Source organism: Pinus tabuliformis, chromosome X (assembly GCF_031772625.1).
Source record: "Pinus tabuliformis cultivar Carrire ecotype Pingquan chromosome X, CPIR1, whole genome shotgun sequence".
In the NCBI taxonomy this organism is placed as follows: domain Eukaryota; kingdom Viridiplantae; phylum Streptophyta; class Pinopsida; order Pinales; family Pinaceae; genus Pinus; species Pinus tabuliformis.
This window is the reverse complement of record NC_142308.1, coordinates 912,346,132-912,371,512: the sequence shown is the minus strand read 5'-3', so window position 1 is coordinate 912,371,512 and position 25,381 is coordinate 912,346,132. Positions and strand designations below refer to the sequence as shown.

Below are 25,381 nucleotides of genomic sequence, written 5' to 3'. Positions count from 1 at the left end.
ATATTTCAGTTAAAACCACTCACTACATTCAATGATTTGTTGATATTTTTAATAAATGATGAAAAATAAAAGAGAAAGATTAAGATTCCTAAAGGAGAACTTACCACTACTAATGAACATGTATGTGGTATTGATTATTCTTGAAATTATTCGGCATGCTTACATGTTGACGTATTCTAATTATTTTATCCGTATAGACAACTCCATGCATGCAATTTTGTAAATGTTATTGTAAGTTATTTTACGCCACAAAGCATACTTCAACACGTCTAGCCCATCACGGGAGTCATCTCAACGATCATGTTACAAAAACATTGTTCCAACTGTCACTATCCCTTCAAGTAGGTTACGATAAAGACACCATCCTTAGGATAGAACACTTCATTCCATATATTTTACCTATAAATTGTAGGGCGCATGGGGTCACCGGTGTGTATTTTATTTTGGTCGCACGCGCATTCAAATAAGGAAAAAAGAACGCATTCATTCAAAATAAGGAAATATTTTATATGACAACGTAGTTTCGATTTTCCTAAATATTTTATTTGATTTATAGTAGTTAATTGTTTGAAAATGATGTCAGAGATGAAGCACAATAAATAGTTAAAGCAGCTTAATGTAAATGTTAATGTTAATGCGTAACTGTTAAGTTAAAGTATCAACAACAATCAGCCGACACTTATAACTATGATTCCCCAAATCTTGTATGGCTCACAAGCAGTAATTTGATGGGAAAATTTCTTGTTTTTGGTTGATATTCCCGTCAAATGTGGCGAGCAATATTTTTGACATCTGTGAAAGTGTTAGAATTAGTAATGAAGTTGTCGAAAGTTGTTAATTGTAATTAAGATTTTTCTTTTTATAATTGATTATTCGTTATTTTAATTATTAAAATTAGTAATAAAATTGGTGAAACGGTTAGATTTAATAAATAATTTCATTATAAAATTTCAATTTTAATATATCTATATAGAATTAGGAAAAATATTTCTGCCCAAATTATACCATTATAATTTATTTAGGGTGTTTTGGTAGAGGTTTTCACATTTCTGAAAAGATTGGAAAACCTCCCAACATTTAAGGGAGTAAACTAATATTCATTATTTATAAATGTAATGACATTAAAATAGTTTAAGAATAAGAATACTGCAATAGGAAAAAATTAGTTTAGAAGATTTGATTTATGTAATGACATGAACAAAAAGTTTATGTTTATAAAAGAATGAAATGCTTTCTTTTTTTAATAGAATAAACAAATATTCATTATTTATAATTGTAATGATAAAAAACAGTTCAAAAATTTATTTATAAATATAATGAAGGCACAATTATTTAGAAATTTTTTATTTATGTAATGATATTAAATTGAGAAATATATTTCAAAATTGTTATTATTATTATTTATATATATAAGAATATATTATTCATATTTATAATTTTTAAATAAATAAAAATTATGTAAAACTTAAAAAAAATATATATAAAATATAATATTATTAAGGGAATTGACTTGGATGAGTGTGGGAGAAGGATCTCATTTGCATAATATAGTTATTGGTTACATATTGTAACTCTCATGAAATTCGAACTTCTTTCCATCTAAAAAGAAACTGATGTTGTTAGTCATAAAGCCCAATAAAATTATACAATGATATATTTGATTTTATATATTAATTTATAGTGGATATGATTTTTTTCGTCCTTATTAAATTTTATAAACTCAAGTAGAATTGAAAACAGTGAAATAAAGTAAAACTAACTATAACAACTCACAAACAAAATGAAATAGTGAGACCGGGCCAGCAGAACAATGCCAATGCAGAATCACTGATAAAAATACCATATGCAAAGCACAGAAAATAATCACAGAAAACAGAAGCTTATAAACCCATCTGTAGCATCCACCCATGCTATTATGACAATTGGCAACAGATGGGTGGGGCACTAGGCCATGGATAGGAATTCGATTAAGCCAAGGATGGATACTCACAGATGGGAATGGTATTAGGCAAAAGATAGATATTCATACATAGGTATCCAACCCTGATTAAGAATGGAAATCATAGATGGGTATATGCTTGCATTCTGAGATAGTCATATTACAGACTGGGGATGGAAATTCAGAGTTGGGTATGAATGGGACCAAGTATGGAACTTTATAAATTGGTAGACTGCCAGAAACCTGATAATTATATTTTATAGACTGATTAAACATAAAACTTTGATTGAGACATCAATTAGATTATTAGACTATGCCAAGGATGGATATAGAAAGATGGGCATGATATTAAGTTAACTGGGGATGGATATCCAGAAATGGGTAGTGCATTAGGCTGAAGTTAAACAAATTTAGGATCCACTGAAGCAAGTTTTGTATAGACTGATTCATATTTGTGTAGTCACTTTATAAAATCCATTTGAAACCCAATCTTTTAGGTAAACAGGGTCTATATTAGCTAAAATGCACCTTCAAAGATAGAAAGAAACTACAACTCACTCGACAACAAATATTAGTAGTAAAGGAACATGGAAAGCCCATTTCCACTGCTCAAGCACTGATCAGTTTATTTATTTGGCACTGAGAAGCAGACATGAATCCGACTTGAATGAACAGGGCGACTGATGTTTGTACCTTTAAAAGCGCCTTGTGTGGGGAAAATTCCTAACATCTATTGGACACCATCTATGATTTGTCATTGAAAAGGAATTCCTGGTGGAGGTGATGTGGGCCTTCTGAAAGAACTTTGAAACCTACATTGCCTCTACGGCTTTATGAATGCTTTCTTCTAAAGGCGATGGGGTATAGTCGTTTCAGTAGTCCAATCTTTTCATGGTTTTTTGCCGAAATGAATCAATCAAATTCCCATAATCCGCTGTTGGACCCCTAACTTGTGGCCAGTAAGCTCTCACCAATCCATCCCTTGGTTACAGTGCAGATTTTACTATTCGGTCTATTTCAGGGTCTACCCTAAGTTTAGTTCAAACGCCCCGCATTTCCTGTGAATTTTTGTTTCAATTTTCTAGAAATCCGAAACACTGACTCCATCCCAGAACATTTGAAATTTTGTGCAACTGCTAACTACCCCATGGGGATTCGGGGATCTCTAAAATTATCGCGATGCCAGATATTTCAAATCAAGTAAGGTATCAAAAACTGTAAATCGATAATCCGAAGAAACTGATACGTCTCAGTGAGCGTTTAGATTATCCGAAAGAAACTTAAACGTCTCAGTGAGCGTTTAGATTAGGGCTCTATTTCATGAGGTTGACAAAGTATAGTATAGATAAAATGCTGCTTTTTTCTTACCCGATAGGTGAGATTAATAAACGATTTTACCTTGATATACTTGTAATTTCTATTGATTTGAGTGGCTGGTTTCATTGAACATCATCAAGTACATTAGTTCACAGGAAACCCAAAAAGATGAGATGTTCATTGTCGTTGAGTACATCATTACAATACATTTGGTGGAACTTTCACTTTGTGGGACAGTCTTTTCGTTGCTTAAGAGGCCCACACCAACCCTCATCTACAAGATGTCAGGGTTTGTCTGAGTAAAAACATGAATTGTGTGTTTGACCTTTCCACATTGGTAGGTAATTGATGTTTTGATAGATAGAAGATGGACGCAGAAACATTTTGTTTTTTTTTTTTTCCCTTTGTAATTTGGCGATATGATTTTTTTCATGAGACAGTGATGGGCTTTTATTTAAATTGTATGTTTTAATCCTAAAATGAATTTAGTGTCTTTTTTGTAAATTTATATCATAAAACTATAATTTTCTGATTTGTAAAATAGATAAAATATAAATAAATTTACTCTAAAAATAACAAACAAAAAAAATATGTAAGCAGAATACAAAATATATAATACTGAATATATTTGAATGTGGATGCAAATATATTTGAATTATCAGTCATTTGCACAAAACCGAGGGACATATTATGTAAGCTGAATATATAATATATAATACTGAATATATTTGAATGTGGATGCAAATATATTTGAATACAACTCGAATTATCAGTCATATGCACAAAACCGAGGGACATAGTGCGAAGAAATAATTAGAAGTGGTTTTCAGTGCAATGTATTTTTGTGTAACGCGCTTCTGGACATGTATGCAAAATGTGGAAGCATAGACAAGGCAAATGAAGTTTTCGACAAAATACATGGAAAAGATGTGGTTTTATGGAATTCAATGATTGCAGGATATGCAATGCATGGATGTGGCAAGGAGGCCTTGAAACTATTTCAAGAAATGCAACAATCTGGTATGAAACCGGACAGTGTTACCTTCGTCAATGTGTTGTCGGCATGCTGTCATGCAGGCCTAGTGGATGAGGGCCGAAAGTACTTTAATTCTATGAGTCAATGTTACCAGATCACACCTGTGATAGAACACTATGGCTGCATGGCTGACCTTGTTGGCCGTGCTGGGCACCTGGAAGAGGTTAAAGACTTGATAAGCAAAATGCCAATAACCCCTGATGCTACAGTCTGGGGGTGTTTGCTTGGTGCCTGTATCATACATAACAATACAGAGTTAGGAGAATACGCTGCAGAACACCTTTTTGAGTTGGATTGGAAAAATGCAGCAACTTATGTTGTGCTCTCAAATATCTATGCTTCAGTGGGCCGATGGGATGGTATTGAAAAGCTGAGAAAAACCATGAAAGATAGGGGGATTAAACCAACGGCTGGATGCAGTTGGATTGAAGTCAACAAGCAGGTGCATGCTTTCCTTGCACGAAATGGGTTGCACCCGCTATAACATAAAAAGCTGGAACTAATCCATGGTCACAAAATAATTTTAAGCAGATCATTGCAGCATGATTTGTCCAGCATGCTGTGGAGAATCAGAGATGAAGTTTAAAGGGCAGGGTATTCCTTTTTATGGAAAAGGCTTTGCCATTGGGAAGAAGTTAACCTGTTAACTCCAAAAATCAATAATAATACTCACGGTCCAAAAAGTGAAAATCAAACCAATATCTCCTACCAATTGGAGTAAAATTCAAATGCAGCTTTTCTAATGGAGGGGAAATATTCATGATTGATCTATGAAGAGCGAAATGATAGTTGGAGGTTATTGAAGTCTTCAAATTCAATCCTCGAGGAGCTGAATCAACAAATTCTTTTTGCAGCGAGATTTAAGCATATCTGGGTTTTAACTAACAACACTTGGGGACAGGATGTTGGGGATCTAATAAGGAAGAGAGCTCCCTTATTTGCACTACAGATGAAATTGTTCATTGCGTGCAAAAGATGGCCACCATTTTTAGCATGGATGATATCTTTTTGAACTAAAGGGCATTCAAAATAACAAGCAGTAATCAAAAGGCTAGGAAATGTTTTCCATGTATATACTTTAAGTGATGTGCTATTTGCTAGAATCTAGGCATTTTTTTCCCTTTTCTAACTCCTATTAGATGGCATTATAAATGATGCGCTATTTAGAAGAATCTAAATACTTTTTCCTTTTGTAACTTCAGAGTGAAGCCCTTGGAGAAGAATGAAAAGTTGCAACCAAGATGAGATTTATCTTCAATAATTGCTGTAAATGAATCAATATGAATTAAAATCTCTAAAATTGGTACGACTTCATTGTAGTGTACTTGTAATAAATATTGAGTATTCTTTCAGAGTATGGGCTTGTTTATGCAAATGTGAAATATCAACCCCTGAGTACTTTTAACCTCTCTTAATCATTTACAAGCATTTAGCGATACATCATGGATTAATCCAACACGTGCACCATTTCGCTAGCACCTATGAGAGGCCACAGAGGCCATGTACAAGTTGTATATAGAAATCGATAGGCAAGATTAGTAAACAATTTTGCCTGTGACCCTCCCAGGAAAATTTGTAATTTCTATTGATGAGGTGTTGGCTTCGTTAGATCTCATCAATTATATTAGTTGATGGGATCCAAAAAGATGAGTTGTTGTCGATAACTTGATTAGCTCCAGAGATAACCTCCACAAACTGAGTTGGAGATTAATATTACATCATTGCAGTACTATGTTGCTTAGAGGGCACCTTTTCCAGACTACCAGTACACCATGGTAAATCCATGTCATCCCTCTGAAAGGCCAACTACAAGTTGTCTATGGAGCCCGATAGGTGAGATTAATAAATGATTTTACCTTGATATACTTGTAATTTCTATTGATTTGAGTGGCTGGTTTCATTGAACATCATCAAGTACATTAGTTCACAGGAAACCCAAAAAGATGAGATGTTCATTGTCGTTGAGTACATCATTACAATACATTTGGTGGAACTTTCACTTTGTGGGACAGTCTTTTCGTTGCTTAAGAGGCCCACACCAACCCTCATCTACAAGATGTCAGGGTTTATCTGAGTAAAAACATGAATTGGGTGTTTGACCTTTCCACATTGGTAGGTAATTGATGTTTTGATAGATAGAAGATGGACGCAGAAACATTTTGTTTTTTTTTTCCCTTTGTAATTTGGCGATATGATTTTTTTCATGAGACAGTGATGGGCTTTTATTTAAATTGTATGTTTTAATCCTAAAATGAATTTAGTGTCTTTTTTGTAAATTTATATCATAAAACTATAATTTTCTGATTTGTAAAATAGATAAAATATAAATATATTTACTCTAAAAATAACAAACAAAAAAAATATGTAAGAAGAATACAAAATATATAATACTGAATATATTTGAATGTGGATGCAAATATATTTGAATACAACTCGAATTATCAGTCATATGCACAAAACCGAGGGACATAGTGCGAAGGAGTTGATAAATCATTCTTAAAATTTATGTTTAATATTTTTTATTTTATAAAATTTTTATTATTATATTAAATAAAAACTTATTATATATATATATATATATATATATATATATACGCCGTAAGGCGTTTCCATCTGAAATGAACTCCCCCAAATGCCCTTCTGTCCTAATCGTAGCCGTTAGATTTTTTGTTAGACGATTGAACAAAAATCATCCGTCTAATTTAATAAAAAATGTTTTAAAACATTAAAATACCCTTAAAAAAACTCCGCTCGACATCTGTGCGCTTTTTACGGAGGAGTTACAGGTAGAGTCCATTTGAATTCTTAGTGGAGTTTATGGCAATGAACAATGCTCTCCGCTCCACATATGTGCGCTTTTTACGTAGGAGTTCCAGGTAGAGTCCGTTTGAATTCTTCATGGAGGTTATGGCGATGAACAATGACGCCACTAGAATGCTCACAAGGAGAGAATTCCAGCGAAAGGAGCTCAGAGAAATGTGGCGCTAGCGGCCTAAGGTCAATGGGAGCAGGCCCAGGGCTGTGGTGTTGCAGAGCTTCAAACCACCAATGTCGGAATGCCAGAGACATCCACCCTAGCTTTCAACAATGTCCATTCACATGTTGCTATTTTTCCACACACTACTATTATTTACAAAATATCCATATTCAAAATACACATAACTAATACTTTCAACTCTAACTCATTATCATCCACCCTTTCTTTCAACAATGTCCATTCACATGTTGCTATTCTTTCACAAACAATTATTATTTACAAAATATCCATTTCCAGAATACACATAACTAACTATTGCAATTGTAACTCATTATCATCCACCCTTGCTTTCAACAATGTCCATTCCCATGTCCCTATTATTCCCCACTCTATGCTATTCTTCCCCACTCTATACATGTCCCTATTCTTCACCACTCTATGCCTTACGGCGTTTCCTTTGCAACATAAGGTGCAAATGCTAGTATTGTTAGAAATTAATGGAAGTTTCTAAATCTTAATGTGACCCAACTAATTAAGTCATTCTATAATTAAAGCATTAAAGCGTTAAAAGCATTAAAGCATTAAAGCATGCATTAAAGCATTAAAGCGTTGAATTGGTATATGATGGATGTACCAGATTAAGAGTAAAATGAAATATATAAAGAATTGGGTCCTCTCTCTCCCCACAAGAGTTGTATTCTTCTCCATCAAGAAACACATAAGGAAGTGAGGGCAAGAGGAGAGAAACCGAATTCTGAAGACAGAAGACAGAAGATGGCAGCCATTACTTCTTCCGCTGTTAATCAAGGTATGCCATCTTAAACAAAGATCATATTAAGTTTGTCAGTGAAATATTTGGTATTGATAATCTTGGGCTGTTAATGGAAATTTTTACATTTGGTATCAGAGCCAATCAATAACTGAATATTTCCTATGATTGCAATTGATATGTTCTGTGCTTTATTCATGATGTTAATTAAACCCCGAAATTAATCAAGGATTCGTTTCGCCCATCGTGGGTTAAGATTTGTGATCGCCTCATTTTTTTAAAAAGATCCTCATAAAATGCCAACGCCTCTTTTGCATCTCTGTCTTCCTTCTGTAGCCTGGATTTCTCTTTCTGTAAGCGGGAAATCGTGAGCAAAGCATCATCGATTGAGTTAGCCAACGCATGTCTCTCGGCTTGAAGCTCAGATTGAAAACTTTAAAAGCTCGCATTGTCCAGTGGGATCATGGATCGATCTTTACGGCAGGGACATTAAAGTGGGCCAACACTATTGTGCCCACTCACTAACAGATCCCATTTAGTATTTTAGCCGAGATTTGAGTATGTATGTATGTGAATTGGAGATTTGGGGACGAAATATTTATACAACAGAAAATGGGCTGACATTGTCGTGCTGGCTGACTGCTTGGATTGTTTTAGTGTTTAAAGAATTAGGGAGAAAGTCTGGGGCTAGTAAGTGCAAACTAACCAATCATTCTGCATAATTTCTCTGGGTTGAAAATGTCAAAATCCGAGCCGTGTAATTGCGCTGCCTCCAGAGCTTTATAGTGTAATACAAGGCTTGATTCGAGGCTATTAGGTTGCAGTAGGGAGTATTGATCCAAAGCCTGATTACATGGTCAAGGTTGTTATTTTATTGCTCTCTGTTATGGTCTTTTGTTACAAGGTTATGTACCACCGAAATAATGTCACCCTATATTGCACACGAAGCTTCAATGGACTTCTGAGAAACCGTGGGAAGGTAATCGTGCAACGACAAGTCCATATTTGATACTGTTAAACCTATTTTATTTTCGATTGGTTTACGTATGGGCAATCAATGTGGTTTATGTTACGTTATATATAAGAGTTCAACTATTATAATAATCACAGTGCTAGAATATATAATAGTTTAATCAATTGGATATATGCGGGGGATCCAATATGCTTATGAGAATTGAAGTGTGAAGAAGTCCTTCGGTGGTTCGATGTATGTGGATTTCTTACCTCTATGTTGTAGTTTCTCCGATTTATGAGAAAATTTGTTTAAATTTCCATGCTATAAGGAGTTACATGAAACTAACATATATGATTGGATGGCTGTGATGAGATGATTTTATAGTCGCATGTGATTCTGATTACGAGATAAATGTAGTTCTAGTTACAATTATGAAATTGTGGCAGTAGCATTAAGGATTATGTATGATGAACAAGTTCGTTGTTATGTTTGTGACTCTCATTACTTAAAGGAGTAGCTACATAGTAGGTAGTTGCTATGGCTTGGGGCTATGAAGCCATCTTACTCATTATGAAAATTGCATGGGACCATTATACGGAAGTGGAACAAATTGTAATATATGGGTGTATGAGACTCTAGTAAATCTAATCATTTGCAAACAGTGTCTTTATGATTTATGATTTATGATTTTGTTAATCACCAAAGTGATCAAAATCAGAATGTTGTTTTGCATAAGGTAAACAGTGTCTTTATGATTTATGATTTATGATTTTGTTAATCACCAAAGTGATCAAAATCAGAATGTTGTTTTGCATAAGGTATGTGTTTATGCACATGAGATTTATGATTTTGTTAATCACCAAAGTGGTCAAAATCAGAATAATCATTTAGTGCATAAGTGACATAATGATAGAAATTGCCAGTTATAATAATACCAATTAAGAACTGGCGTCACTAATGGTAGAACCTGAGAACTTACCCAAAGGAAAGTCTTGTTCTATAACTAGTTGACATGATGAGGTTTAATAGATATTTTGATTAAATAAATATTGATCATCCAAAGATGTCAGTTCTATTTAATTGAATATATTTATTACCTACTTATGTTTGGTATTTAATTATGTTAAGTATAAGATAGTATCTACCCAAAGGAGTGCTATATTATACTATTATTCCTACATCTGAATCGCGTTAGTTATGAGCTAACAATTATTTCATTTTGCAGGAGTTTCCATGAATGCACATGCTTCATCTGTTACATTGTTCACTTGTGTTAATTTTTCTGAATGGAGTGAACAAGTCAATTTCCATTTAGGTGCTCAGGATCTTGACTTGGCACTCCTTGAGGATAAACCTGCTGCTCTTACAAAAGATAGTACCGAGGCAGAAAAATCATACCATAAACTATGGGAACGCAGTAACAGATTGAGCCTTATGTTTATTAAGATGACTGTTGCTAACAACATCAAGTCAACAATTCCACAAACAGAAAGTGCTAAGGAATATATGCAGTCTGTGGAAGAGCGTTTTCGTTCAGCTGATAAGTCACTCGCTGGCACTCTTATGGCAGAACTCACGACCATGAAGTTTGATGGGTCGCGAACTATGCAAGAGCACATTATAGAGATGACTAATCTTGCAGCAAGGTTAAACTCCCTGGGACTTACAGTAGAGGATTCTTTTCTTGTCCAGTTCATCCTGAACTCGCTACCTTCTGAATATGGACCTTTTCAAATTAACTATAACACTATAAAGGATAAGTGGAATGTTAATGAATTGGCCAGTAGACTTGTTCAGGAAGAAGGACGTTTGAAAAATCAAGGTAATCACTCAGTAAGTTTTGTGAGTAATAAAGCTAGTAAAGAAAAGAAAGGAAAATCAAGTCATTTCAAGAAGAAAAAGGCACCTGCTAAGAATGGGCAGGATAAGGAAAAGAAGGAACTAAAGGATATTCAATGTCATTTCTGTAAAAAGAAAGGACATTATCAAAGTGACTGTCCGAAAAGGAAAGCTTGGTTTGAAAAGAGAGGGATTTCGTATGATCCAAACCATAAATCCAGATGGGAAACGAAATGAAATCTTCAATTGAAGGCATTGGGACTTATTGTCTAATTCTAGAAAATGGATATGTATTAGACTTATAGAAAGTGGATATGTATTAGACTTATACAGTACCCTTTATGTACCTTCATTATCTAGAAACCTTATTTCCGCAAGTAAATTGGATATTTCTGGTTTTAGATGTATGTTTGGATCTGGTTGTTTTGATTTATATAAGAATACTGATAATGTTGATTCTGGTATTCTAATTGATGGTTTATATAAATTGAAACTGAATGACACTTATGCGAATTCCTTGTTGAATAATGTTAGTGATCTAGAATTATGTGTGGATTGTATGCCAGCTTCTTGAAATAATAGAAACTGATAATGCAAGATTCATTGAGAATGGTGAAGTCGGTGGGAGTACTAGGAAAGAAATAGTAGAAATAAAGGAAACAAGGGTAAATGTTACATTGCCTAGAATAATTCCTCCATCTACTATTACTCCAAATGTTGTTCCAGCTGTTGTAGAACAGTATGATGATAATGAACAACATATAAATGAAGAAGTACTTCCTGAAGGAAATGACTTACATAATACTGATATGCATGAACCACAACAAGTAGCATTAAGAAGACCTCAAAGAAATCGTAGGTCAGCTATTTCTGATGATTATGTGGTTTATATGCAAGAATCAGATTATGATATTGGAATCAATAAGGATCCAAAATTCATGCATTATGGTTGCAGAACTTTATTTCAGGACTTGCGGTTGTCGACACCATTAGCAAGCCGCTGAAAATTTATTGTGATAACTCTGCAGCAGTACTTTTCTCAAAGAACGACAAGTACTCTAAAGGTGCCAAACACATAGATCTGAAGTATCTTGTTGTGAAAGATGAGGTTCAGAAACAAAGAGTGTCAATCATGCACATCAGGACAGAACTTATGATTACAGACCCTTTGACGAAAGGGTTACAACCAAGACAATTTAAGAATGAGTCTTGGTTGTATTAATTATACATTCTGAGCTCTTTTATGTGTTTCTGATATACAATTATGTGTCTCTTGTTTTAATGTAGTAGTACGTACTTTATGTAATTTTAAACAAGAAAGAGTCTTATAAAGATATTATGTTTAATCATTATGATATAAGACATTATGTGGACCACCATGCTGTTTTATATAAATTATGAATATGAATTGATGGATTGCTGGTATTGTAGTATATGGAAGGGAATGCATTGAATTAATAGTGCACAACCACCATAACTCTCAGCAATTTATCATAGTATGATGTTCAACGCTTAATATTATGAATAGTCGGGTCAAGTGGGAGAATGTTAGAAATTAATGGAAGTTTCTAAATCTTAATGTGACCCAACTAATTAAGTCATTCTATAATTAAAGTATTAAAGCATTAAAAGCATTAAAGCATTAAAGCGTTGAATTGGTATAAGATGGACGTACCAGATTAAGAGTAAAATGAAATATATAAAGAATTGGGTCCTCTCTCTCCCCACAAGAGTTGTATTCTTCTCCATCAAGAAACACATAAGGAAGTGAGGGCAATAGGAGAGAAACCGAATTCTGAAGACAGAAGACAGAAGACAGAAGATGGCAGCCATTACTTCTTCCGCTGTTAATCAAGGTATGTCATCTTAAACAAAGATCATATTAAGTTTGTCAGTGAAATATTTGGTATTGATAATCTTGGGCTGTTAATGGAAATTTTTACAAGTATATATTAATTTATAGTGTATATGATTTTTTTCGTCCTTATTAAATTTTATAAACTCAAGTAGAATTGAAAACAGTGAAATAAACTAAAACTAACTATAACAACTGGCAAACAAAATGAAACAGAAAAATGAATGATTGAAGCGACGTCGAACCCTATTGCAACAAAACCGTACGGTTCTTTTCGCATACTGTAAGGGAACGAACAAACATGATTTTCTACGGAGCCAACAAAACACGGGGACGGTAGTGCGTGAAAACCTGCCATTTGTTACTCAATAACAGCCATACGTTGAGAATGCCAACTGTCGTGTGTTTCAAATTTCAATTCATATTTTATAAGTTTGGTTCTAAATTCATTTTTTTTATTATTAAGATTGAAAATTTGTAAAGCCTAGAGAGGAGAAAAACTCTTGATTTTAACCACTAGATAATGTATATTATTAAAAATATTTCAAATTATTAAATCTAAAACATTTATAACTTCTAAAATATTGAAAATCTAGGAATCCTACTCTGAAATTGAAAATCTAGAAACCCTTTTCTGGAATAGACCGAGCGCTAAACATAATACTCAATTACTTTTGATTTTATTGACAATAAAATCTAAAGATGTGCGAACATCCTACATTCTAAATTATTCGCTAAATAGCTCGAATTGAATTGCTCCGAGGCTGGGTAATTTTCTGCTCCACGGCATCGATGGTCAGATTATTGACGGCGTTCACAATGTGCACAGGCCGAGCCCTTGGGACAATCCAGGAAAGCTTGAAATGTTGGACGTGCAAACTTCGGAAAAACAATGTTGCTGTAAACATCCTGCACTGCAATGGATGCAGTAGTCATGGTAAAACGCTCTGATCGAGCTATCGATGATCGAGACAGACGTACAGCTGGCGAACTGGAAATTGGAAACCAGTGGCAAATATCGATTGCTCCTCGAAAAGGATTTTTGGAGTTACCGCCCCCTTCAAGAACGTGTTACTGAGTTTTAAAATATTTTAAGCTGCATAGTTAAAGTATTCCTATGTTTACTATATGCATTGAACCAGCGCAAGAAGATTGTATCTCAAAACGTGAAGCTCGGGCTTTGGGGATTAGGTTTCGAGTTGGGTTTCAGCTACTAGGGTTCACTATTAGCTGGTCCCATTGTAATAGAAAGAGCGAGGTCCACCGCCCCCCACTGTGTTGGGAAGCGCCATGTGCACCACGATCGAGGGGAAGCTTCCCCTGGTGCCCCGTTGAAAGATAATCTTACCAAGACCGCGTCAAATTTGATGGGCACTCTTTTTCGTAGAGTAAATGACTTTTTACTAAATGACGCATGCTTTTTAAAATTGCCAGAGTAAATTTTAAGTTTATTCTTATATTTATCCATCATGTTGCTGTTTTTTTTGTTTGTAAATGTAAAAGTATTTTTTTTTGGGTCAAATATAATTTTTATGTTTTGTATTACAGATATTTTTTAAGTGTTGCATTTATCACAAAACAAAGTTCAACCAAGTACTATCATAGATTTATATGTTTTTTGGTTTCTAAACGTAAAAATATTTCTTTGTTAGTATAGTTTTTGTGTTTTGTATTAGACAATGTTTTTAAGTCTTGGATTTACGACAAAACAAACTTCGCCCGAGTACTATTGTACTATTGCATATTTATATGTTTTGATGAAAAATATTCAATTATGTTTATTTTTAATATGAAAATAGTCTACAATTGTGTATATTTACTATTTATTTAATTTTAAAGATTTTACAAACTATGTTAAATTATTTTAATTTTTTTTAGTAGCTTGGTTAAAGCCTTTAACTGTAATGTATTTTGAAAAGGAAGAATTGATCTTAATTTTTAATTTAATGAGTTGGACTTAAGAAGGACCCTATAAATAATAAAACAAGTTTGAAGCAACTATTAAATAAGAATTCTAGGGGATTCTAATACTTCAAGCAATAATAATATGCAAGCATATATTTAAAAGAAATTCATAATCTTCTAACAAGAAAAAATAATAGAGCTTTATAAAGACAAGGTAACTCTTAAAGACACAAACCTAATTGTGTTTAGATTCAAGTATGAATGTATGTAAAGCCTCACATCCTCAATAACCATCCATTTGAGATTTCCATATAGAACCATAAAAGATATTCGTTATAAAACTAATAAATAGACCCATTTTATAAAAATTGAGATCTTTGCCAACACTTCAAAACTACATTAATCTTTCAAAATCAAACAAAAACAACTATTTCACCTAGATAGACAAGAAAGGCCAGTAAGTGTTTTATAGATAATACTAATGGCTCATGGGGGTGGACATGCACTATGATTGTGAGCCTTTAAGCTTGAGGATTTAATGCTTATGTTTAAATGTGTACAATGTATAATCACATGACATAGATGAGATTTTTCTAATAACACCATAGATTCAAAATGGATAAGTCTATGCTAATCTTGAAGTCTCATTTTAAAGTTTTAGTTTTGTGGGTGTTGCATAGTATCATAGGCAACAAAATAACTAACTTCTTTTTTATTCTATAATTTTATTAGAAATTATATATATATATATATATATATATATATATATATATATAGGGGTAGATTTTAAATTTACCCATCAAATTCACCATTTGAAAAATTAGACATGTAGATTTTAAAATAGTGGAAATTTGATAATTAAATAAAGAAAATGAGAATAAATACACATCAAATTTAAGTATTAAAACCTACTTCATTGCATCAAAAATTGATTTTTAAAGGTGCAATCTGAATAAATTATCATTAAAATGTTGAATATATTAATTAGTCATACCTCTGTGACTTGGTGCAATCTAATTAACTTATCATTAAAATATTGAGTATATTAATTAGTCAGAGCTAACTTAAGGGTGCAATCTAATTAACTTATCATTAAAATGTTGAGTATATTAATTAGTCATACCTGTGTGACTTAAGATTAACAGATGACTTGATTTTTAAGGGTGCAATCTAATTAACTTATCATTAAAATGTTGAATATATTAATTAGTCATAGCTGTGTGACTTAAGATAAACATATTTATCATAAATTTTTTTGGTTCTATTTAATTATGTATTTTGAATCAATTTAATTGAATCATAATACTGTTAGAGAACACCATTATTGTGTGGTTTTGATCCAATATTGAAAAAGGTATTACAGACTATGTGTGAAGTTGCCTATGTTACTTAGTGCAATGGATTAAAAAGATTGCAAATAAGATAAACACTTAAACAATTATAAAACACAATCAAACACATCAACAAAACCAAATTTAATAAAGGAGTTCACTAGACTTCCTCGCTACGTCTGTAGGTTTTAACCCTGTACAGAAATTACCTGCATACGAATTCTTAAACAAAGAAAATAAACAATGCGAGAGCATAACCCATAAAACACATATGCACAGAGATTTTTTCCTGGATCCCAAAACCGGGACTACCAGCTTGATTTTTCATTATGTTCCTTTCAATGTTACAATACATATTTATACATGCCGAAGCATCCAATACCATGGACTGAAAAACCATCGCGTCCAATACCATGTGCGAAAAACATGCACAAAACCATAGGTAGGTTCGCCCAACCTAATATAGGGTCCAAAAAAAATTTTCCCGGGGCGCTGCCCTGGACCCCGTAGAGGGGGGCTACCCGCCCCCCTAAAACCCCCCGGACAGGGGGGCTGCCGCCCCCCCTGTGATCCCCCCGCTGCACAATCGGCGCAACGAAGGGGGGCTTTCGCCCCCCTCTAACCCCCCGTTTAACTACGTGCGTTAGTCGTGGAAAGAATATAACACAACCCAACAATCTCCCACTTGTTGTTTTCTTCCCACAAGGGGCCACAGGAGAGCTTAGTCATTTTTCCAGCCCTGAAACACCCATTGTTTCTCTACACCAAGAGAACTTCTCAGAGCTCACAGATTTTGTCAATGCATCTGCAGTATTCTTCAAAGTGTCTACCTTTACCAGCAACACCTTTTTGTCTTCTATCATATCCCTCAAAAAGTGATACTGAACATCAATGTGCTTTGTCTTTGAATGATAAGCAGGGTTCTTTGCCAAGAAAATTGCACTTTGGCTGTCACAGTCTATTCTTATAGCTCCCTGTACTAACCCCATACTTGAACACAATCTCTACAACAAAATTGCTTCCTTGCTTGCACGAGTGGCTGCCACGTATTCTGCCTCTATAGTTGATAGTGCCACTACAGATTGTTTCTTACTCATCCAACTGACTGCACCTCCAAATAGGTTAAACACATACCCACTTGTAGATCTTCTCTGATCCAGATCTCCAGCCCAGTCTGCATCAACAAAACAATGAATATCCAACACTCTGTCCAATCCTGGTCTTCCTTGGTAGCACAAACCATAATCACTAGTGCCACGCAAATACCTGAAAACCCGCTTCACTGCTGTCCAGTGCTCCTTCCCAGGTTTTGACATAAACCTGCTCAATACTCCCACTGCATGTGCAATGTCTGGTCTAGTACAGACCATTGCATACATCAGGCTACCGACTGCACTTGCATATGGAACACGGGACATGTCCTCTTCCTCTTCTTGTGTGTTGGGACACTGTTCAGCAGATAACCTCACACCTACAAGAATAGGAACCTTCACCGGTTTACTATCCTGCATATTAAACCTCTGCAGTATTGTCTCGACATACTTCCTCTGGTTCAACCAGAGCTTCCTCTTTGCCCGATCTCTTTTAATTTCCATGCCCAAAATATAGTTTGCAGCAGCAAGATCTTTCATGTCAAATTTGGAGGACAATTGGGTCTTCAAATCCTGGATAATTTCTTTGTCATTTCCAACCAGCAACATATCATCCACATACAAGACCGGATAAATAACATGGTCACCAATTAATTTAAAATACACACAATGATCTGCTTTGCTTCTGGTGAAGCCAAGTCCCCGTATAAATGTATCAAATTTCTGATACCACATCCTTGGTGACTGTTTTAACCCATACAGAGACTTCTTTAACTTGCATACCAGTTCTTTCTTACCCTTCACTGCAAAGCCTTCAGGTTGCCTCATGTAGATTTCCTCTTCCAAATCCCCGTGAAGAAATGATGTCTTCACATCCATCTGTTCTACCTCAAAATCAAAAGCAGCAGCAACAGATAAAAGTAATCTAATAGAAGCTACCTTGGCAACAGGAGAAAAAAATATCACCAAAATCAATTCTCGGCACCTGGGAATAACCTTTTGCTACCAACCGAGCTTTGTATTTCTCCACCTTTCCTTCTGCATTAGTCTTCTTCTTGAACACCCATTTGCTGCCAATGGGTTTCCTTCCAGCCGGCAACTCTACCAGATCCCAAGCCTCATTTTTGTGCAAAGATGCCATTTCATCAACCATGGCCTCTTTCCATAGTTTTCCATCCTCTGAATCCACTGCTTCCTTCACAGTTCTGGGATCATCATCAGTAACAGACAAAGCAAAATTTGAACTGAAAGCAGATGGATTATACCTTTCTGGCTGCCTTCTTTCTCGACGTGATCTTCTCACAGCCGGAGTTTGTGGCTCTTCATCTTCTGATTCCTCCTCTGCTGCAGAGTCTGATTCTTCCTCCTTTGGCTCAAACTCTATCTTCTCAGGTTCCTTTGGTTGGACTTCATGTTGAATAACATCTTTTACCTCTCTGAACACCACATCTCGGCTGTACACAACCTTCCGTGTGACTGGGTTCCAAAGCTTATAACCCTTTAAACCATCCTTATACCCAATAAAGATGCACTTTTCAGATTTACTATCCAACTTGGTTCGTTTCTCCTTTGGAACATGTACATATGCATCACATCCAAATACCCTCAGATGTGAAAGAGAGGGTTTCTTACCAGTCCATACCTCTTGTGGAGTCTTATCCTCCAACGCTGATGAGGGTGATCTGTTGATCAGGTAACGTGCAGTATCCACCGCCTCTGCCCAGAATTCCTGTCCTAACCCGGCACCACTGAGCATGCTTCTTGCCCTTTCCATCAACGTCTTGTTCATTCTTTCTGCGACTCCATTTTGCTGAGGTGTATATGGAGTAGTCTTCTGCCATGCTATACCACACTTCTTACAAAATTCTTCAAATTCCTTGCTGCAAAATTCTCCACCATTATCTGTCCTCAGCACCTTTATCTTCTTCTCTGTCTGATTTTCCACCAGAGCCTTAAATTCTTTAAACCTGTCAAAGACTTCAGATTTCTTCTTAAGGAAATATATCCATGTATTCCTTGAGAAGTCTTCTATGAATGATACATAGTACACAGATTTACCCAGTGATGGAACCTTCACAGGTCCAAACACATCACTGTGCACAAGCTCTAATATCTGTTTCGTCCTCTTACCACCAGAGGGGAAACTCACTCGATTCTGCTTCCCATATACACAATTTTCACAGAAATCAAAATCCAAAGAGCTATCATTCATACCTTCTACCATACCTTTACCATGAAGTATTCGAAGGCCCTTCTCTCCAATATGTCCAAGCCTTTGATGCCACAACATGGTCTTCTCTCCAGAGACCACTAGATTTTCTACTCCATTTTCAGGAACCATAGAACTATTGCACCCATCAACAACAGTGCTACCTTGCAGCTTGTACAGAGTTCCAATCCGAACTCCCCGCATCAATATCAGTGCTCCTCGAACCATCTTGCAGGTATCTTTCTCGAACACCATCTTTACACCTGCATCATCCAACTTGCTTACAGAAATCAGATTTCTGGCCAATGCAGGAATATGTAGAACACCCGAAAGTGTTCTAACCCTTCCACCTTGCAACTTCAACTTTACTTTTCCCCGACCAATGATTCTAGCCTTCCTATCATCTCCTAAGAAGACATCACCACCATCGTATTTCTCATACTCGCAGAACCACTCTCTATGGGGAGTGAAGTGAAAGGATGCACCTGAGTCAATCAACCATGCCTCGTGATCTACATGTGTACTTGAAGAAGCCAAGTACACATCCCCACCTTCATCTGAGGTGGTTTTCGCCTCTGCAAAAGGAGCATCATCAGATCCCTTTCCTTTATCAGGATCTTTAGATTTACAATCCCTTCTGAAGTGCCCTTCCTTTCCACATTTCCAGCACACCACCTTTGTAGGTTTTCCTGGAGATTTAGATCTCCCACTCGATGACTTATTTTTGTTTCTGTTCCGGGACCGTCCTCGTACAGACAAGGCATCACCATTTTGGTTGTCCATATTCTTCTGTGTCATCTCCTCCCTCAGCAAGGCTGAGACTATTTCATCAAACTGCAAAGCAGTTGCATTGCTACCTATTGCAATAACCAGACTATCCCACGAATCTGGTAGAGAACACAATAGACTGATGCACTTATCTTCATCTGAAATTTTAATATCGACAGATAATAATTAACTTACCACAGTATTAAACGCATTCAGATGCTCTGTCACCGAGTCTCCATCTTTCATCCTCAGGTTATACAGCTTTTTCCGCAGGAACCGTTTATTCACCAGAGACTTAGATTGGTACAAAGTCCCTAACTTGACCCACAAAGCCTTTGCCGTAGCTTCCCCTGATACATTCAGCAATACTGAATCTAAGACACACAATCATATTGTGCTCTTTGCCTTTCGATCCAATTTCTTCCATTCTTCATCGGTCACTCCCGATGGTTTAGTACCCGGATCTACTGCGATCCACTGATCTTTATCGACCAACAGATCCTCCATCTTGAGTTTCCACAACTCGAAACTCTGACCATTGAACTTCTCAATCTCGATATTTCCACTGCTCGCCATCTTCTTTCACCACCAGAATCGATCTCGCAGATCTCCCACTGAACAGGGTCTACCACAGGCCCGAGTGAAACCCCTCAGCAACAAAGGCGTCCCCTTGAAGCCAAAACAGCTCTGATACCAAATGTAGGTTTTAACCCTGTACAGAAATTACCTGCATACAAATTCTTAAACAAAGAAAATAAACAATGCTAGAGCATAACCCATAAAACACATATGCACATAGATTTTTTCCTGGATCCCAAAACCGGGACTACCAGCTTGATTTTTCATTATGTTCCTTTCAATGTTACAATACATATTTATACATGCCGAAGCATCCAATACCATGGACCAAAAAACCATCGCGTCCAATACCATGTGCGAAAAACATGCACAAAACCATAGGTAGGTTCGCCCAACCTAATATAGGGTCCAAAAAAAATTTTCTCAGGGCGCTGCCCCGGACCCCATAGAGGGGGGCTACCCGCCCCCCTCAAACCCCCTGGACAGGGGGGGCTGCCGCCCCCCCTGTGACCCCCCCGCTGCGCAATCGGTGCAACGAAGGGGGGCTACCGCCCCCCTCTAACCCCCCGTTTAACTATGTCAGTTAGTCGTGGAAAGAATATAACACAACCCAACAACGTCTCCTCGTCCTTTCGCTTCTAGTGTTGACCTCTTAATTATGTTCTTCACATAGTTGTTACAGGTGTGAGCTCAAAAAAGAGTCTCAAACATGAAAATGGATCTCACCGCTGTGTTTAGCTCGAATCTTCGAGTCGAAACGAGTATACACTCGACCGTACTTGGTCACTATGACCTCTAGATCAAAAGTCTTCAAATATAAGTGAAAGTGGAATCATGTTGAAGTGCTCGTTAACATGAAGCTAACGGTGCAAACAGTGTGTCAATTCGAGTTCAGATGAAGAAATTAGAGCCAATTAAAGATTTAAGTCAAAAATTCAATGCCTACGTTAGTAGGACATGTGGCAACCCGGGAAAGAGTCACAGTTTCTTGATGATGTCAGTGAAAAAGGTGATGTGGTAGTCTATGATTTGTTCATACCACAGGCGATGGGATCAACGAACAAGAGCGGAGATTGTTCAATCAAAGGAGATTGACGTATATTGCGTCGAAACATGCAAGCAGGTTATCCTAGAAAATGAACGTGATAAAATTATGCAAAAGAAGTTAAACTCCTTTGAGTTCCGGCAGGGAAGCGGTAAGTGGTTTATCACGTGCCTTCAAGGCAGGAAATGTTTTTTCAGAAATCTACATGATTCCACTTAGCGGTCGACACGTAGCATCCTGAAATCACTTTCTCACGTGCCTTCAGGGAATTAGCAGACGTGTTAGTTGGAGTGCGAGATCGCATGACAGCCGTTGGATCCCACAGGACAGATCAATGGTGCAGAATGTCCAGATTAGTAGATGAGCAGGAAGCGATAGCTGTCAGATAGTTTGATCTCGAGATCAGCATCAAGAAAAGGTTGGACAGTCGGGGTCCACCCTGCGCCTGTTAGTCCTTTGGTTAATACTCTATTTTTAATGTAAATGTATTATGCCGTGATTAGCGCAGTTTGTAACTAAACGTGGTATATTAATACCATAACACAAAGAAAATTGACAGACGGTGTTGTGAACCATTCCAGGGGGTCTGGAGGTCATAATGACCAAGTACGGTCTAGTGTATACTCCTTTCGACTCAAAGATTTGAGCTGAATAGAGTGGTGAGATACATTTTCATGTTTGAGACTTTGTTTTGAGCTCACACCTGTAACAACTATTTGAAGAACATAATAAAGAGGTCAACACTCAAAGTGAAAGGACCAAGAGACGTAGCGAGGAAGTCTGGTGAACTCCTTTATCAAATTTGGTTGTGTTGATGTGTTTGATTGTGTTTTATAATTGTTTAAGTGTTTATGTTATTTGCAATCTTTTTGATCCATTGCACTAAGTGACATAGGCAACTTCACACATAGTTTGTAATACCTTTTTCAATATCGGACCAAGTGGTATCAAAGCTTAAGTTTTTTAAGGTTTGACAAGTTTGTGTGGAGATTTGAATTCTTACTAGGTTGAGGCTCGATCGAGGTGAAGGTGAACTTCTTGAGGTGAATCCAAAGATTGGAAGGGTCTTTTCAAAAAGAAGGATGGCAGGTGAAACTCCACTTGGGTCAGAATCCCAGTTCTTGGATAGTCATGATGATACGTGCCATGGTGGAAGAGATGTATCATTAGTTTAAAAAGGGTAAAGGTGAAGGCACTTCATCACCTAGACCAGATAAAGGAGCAGAGGAACCGTTTCTTTTTGTCCCTCCAGATAAATAAGATAAAGAAAATAAAGGAAAATGAGGAATGCAGCCTCCACAATCTCCGCCATCATCACCATCATCGTCATCATTATCGTCTTCTTCTCAAAAAACTAGTTCTTCTAAGAAGAAGAGAAATAAATCCTCTTTGATCAAATTAGATGTAAATTTTGATTTTCCAATTTATGATGGAGAAATTAAAGCTGAAAAGCTTGATAATTGGATAAGGAAAATTGATGTATATTGTAGGGTGCAAAAAGTTGATTCAGAAAGGAAGAAGATCCAGCTGGCTAGCCTTCGACTTGAAGGAACTGTACTTGTGTGGTGGGAAGGCAAGACACAAGCAGATCACCAAAAGCATGGTAAGATTATTTCAACTTGGAATGAATTTGTTTCTGCCATTAAAAAGCAATTTTATCCTTTGGCTTATATTTATCAAGAAATGATGAGTTGGCAACCACTACGTCAATTGAAGGGTCAAAGTGTTGAAATTTACACTCAGGAATTTTGTAACAGAGATTTAACATTAGGCATATCATTGGACTCACTAGAGACATTGCTAAAATATATAGGTGGTCTTCATAGTTATTTGAAGCATACTATACTTATGTTTAATCCCACTAGCTTAGATGATGTATGAGTTCAAGCAACTCATCTAGAGGCTAGAGGTAAAAATGTAACCCCAGATGTTGGGAAATCATCCAAATCTATTGAGAACAAGAATAAAGGCAAGAAGAAATTGAAATGGAAGGAGAGGAAAAAAAACACTGTGAAGAAGGATAAACCTTCATGCACTCATTGTAAGAAGGAAGGACACAATGAGGCACACTGCTAGTCTTTGCATCTAGAATTGAAGCCTAAGAAGTTCGGGAGTAAAGAGCGAAATAATGTTGCTGCTATTCAAAAGGACTTGGGATCAGACTCAGGTGACGAAACAACGGTTACAGCTACAGGTATAAAAGGTAAAGATTCTAAAGCATCTACAAGTAATTCTTTGCATTCTGTTGATAATGAAAGTAATGAGAGGAAAAGAAATGAGCTATTTCATATTAGAGTCATTTCCAAGCACACTAAAATTGATACTTTATTTGATAGTGGGTCACAAGTTAATATGATTTCTGAAACAGTTGTAAAGATGTTGGGTCTAGAAACAAAACCTCATAAAAAGCCATATCCATTAGGTTGGGTGTGTGATAAAACAAAGCTACAAGTTACGAAACAATGTAAACTTCATTTTTCTATTGGGTCAACATTTGTAGATGAGGTTGAGTTAGACATAGTCCCATTGGACATATGTGGAGTTGTTTTAGGAAGTCCATACTTGTACGATAGAAAGGCTATCTTCTATTGAGATGAAAATAAGTATCAACTCACTAAATATGGAATTCAATATATTGTAAGGGCTCGTAAACTTAAAGATAACTTCTCTCTCATAAATTCAGGATAGATGAAAAGAATTGTAAATTCAAGTAATTTTTTTTTACTTATGATTATAAAAGCAAAGGATCTTGATAAATCCAAAACATTCGAAGGATGTAATCCTAAACAGAAAGGAGATCTAGTTAAGTTGTTTCCGATTATGATATTTTGTTTCAAGAGCCTAAAGGGCTTCCACCCAAGCGAGAGATAGCACATGAAATTTATTTGCAGCAAGATTCTCCACTACCTAACATTGGAATGTACAGGTTATCATCTCTAGAGAATGTAGAGATAAAGAAGCAGGTAGAGGAGCTGCTTGATAAAAGGGTTTATTAGACCAAGCAAATCACTGTGTGGATCACCTATTGTGTTGGTGCGAACGAAAGACGGTTTGTGGAGAATGTGCATTGATTTTAAAGCACTAAATAAAATCACAAGAAAGAATCTTTATCCTCTTCCTCGTATTGATGACTTATTAGATCAATTAAAAGATGCAATTTACATCTCTAAATTAGACTTGTGAAGTGGCTACCATCATATCAGAGTTGCAGAACAGGATGTATGGAAAACTGCTTTCAAAACGAAGCAAGGACTTTATGAATGGTTGGTTATGCCTTTTGGCTTAACTAACAATCCTGCTACATTTATTCGAGTCATGAATGATGTATTTAGACCATTTATTGATGATTTTGTAATAGTCTATTTAGATGATATTCTTGTTTGTAGTAGGACATGGGATGAACATGTAATGCATGTAAAGCAGATTTTAGATTTTTTAAAAGGAGAAAATCTCTATGTGAAACTGTCAAAATGTGAATTTGGTAGAACATCTTTGAATTATTTGGGTTATATTGTAGGGGGCAGTGAATTGAAGATAGATCCCTGTAAGGTCGATGTAATTGTAAACTGGCCTAAACCCAATACTACTACAGAAGTTAGAAGTTTCTTAGGGGCAACGCAATATTGGAGAAAGTTTATTGCTAACTTTTTCGTTGATTGTAGCACCTTTACATGCTTTGACAAGTGTGAAACAAGTGTTTCAGTGTGGAGGCAAACAACAGAAATCCTTCGACACATTGAAAGGAAGGATCAGTACAACGCTAGTA

At 36.0% G+C, this 25,381-nt stretch overlaps 1 pseudogene; it reads left to right on the top strand.

The window, feature by feature from the left end:
• Positions 1-4,119: 4,119 nt before the first annotated feature.
• LOC149142650 (pentatricopeptide repeat-containing protein At4g02750 pseudogene) lies at positions 4,120-13,619 on the top strand (annotated as a pseudogene).
• Positions 13,620-25,381: the final 11,762 nt, after the last annotated feature.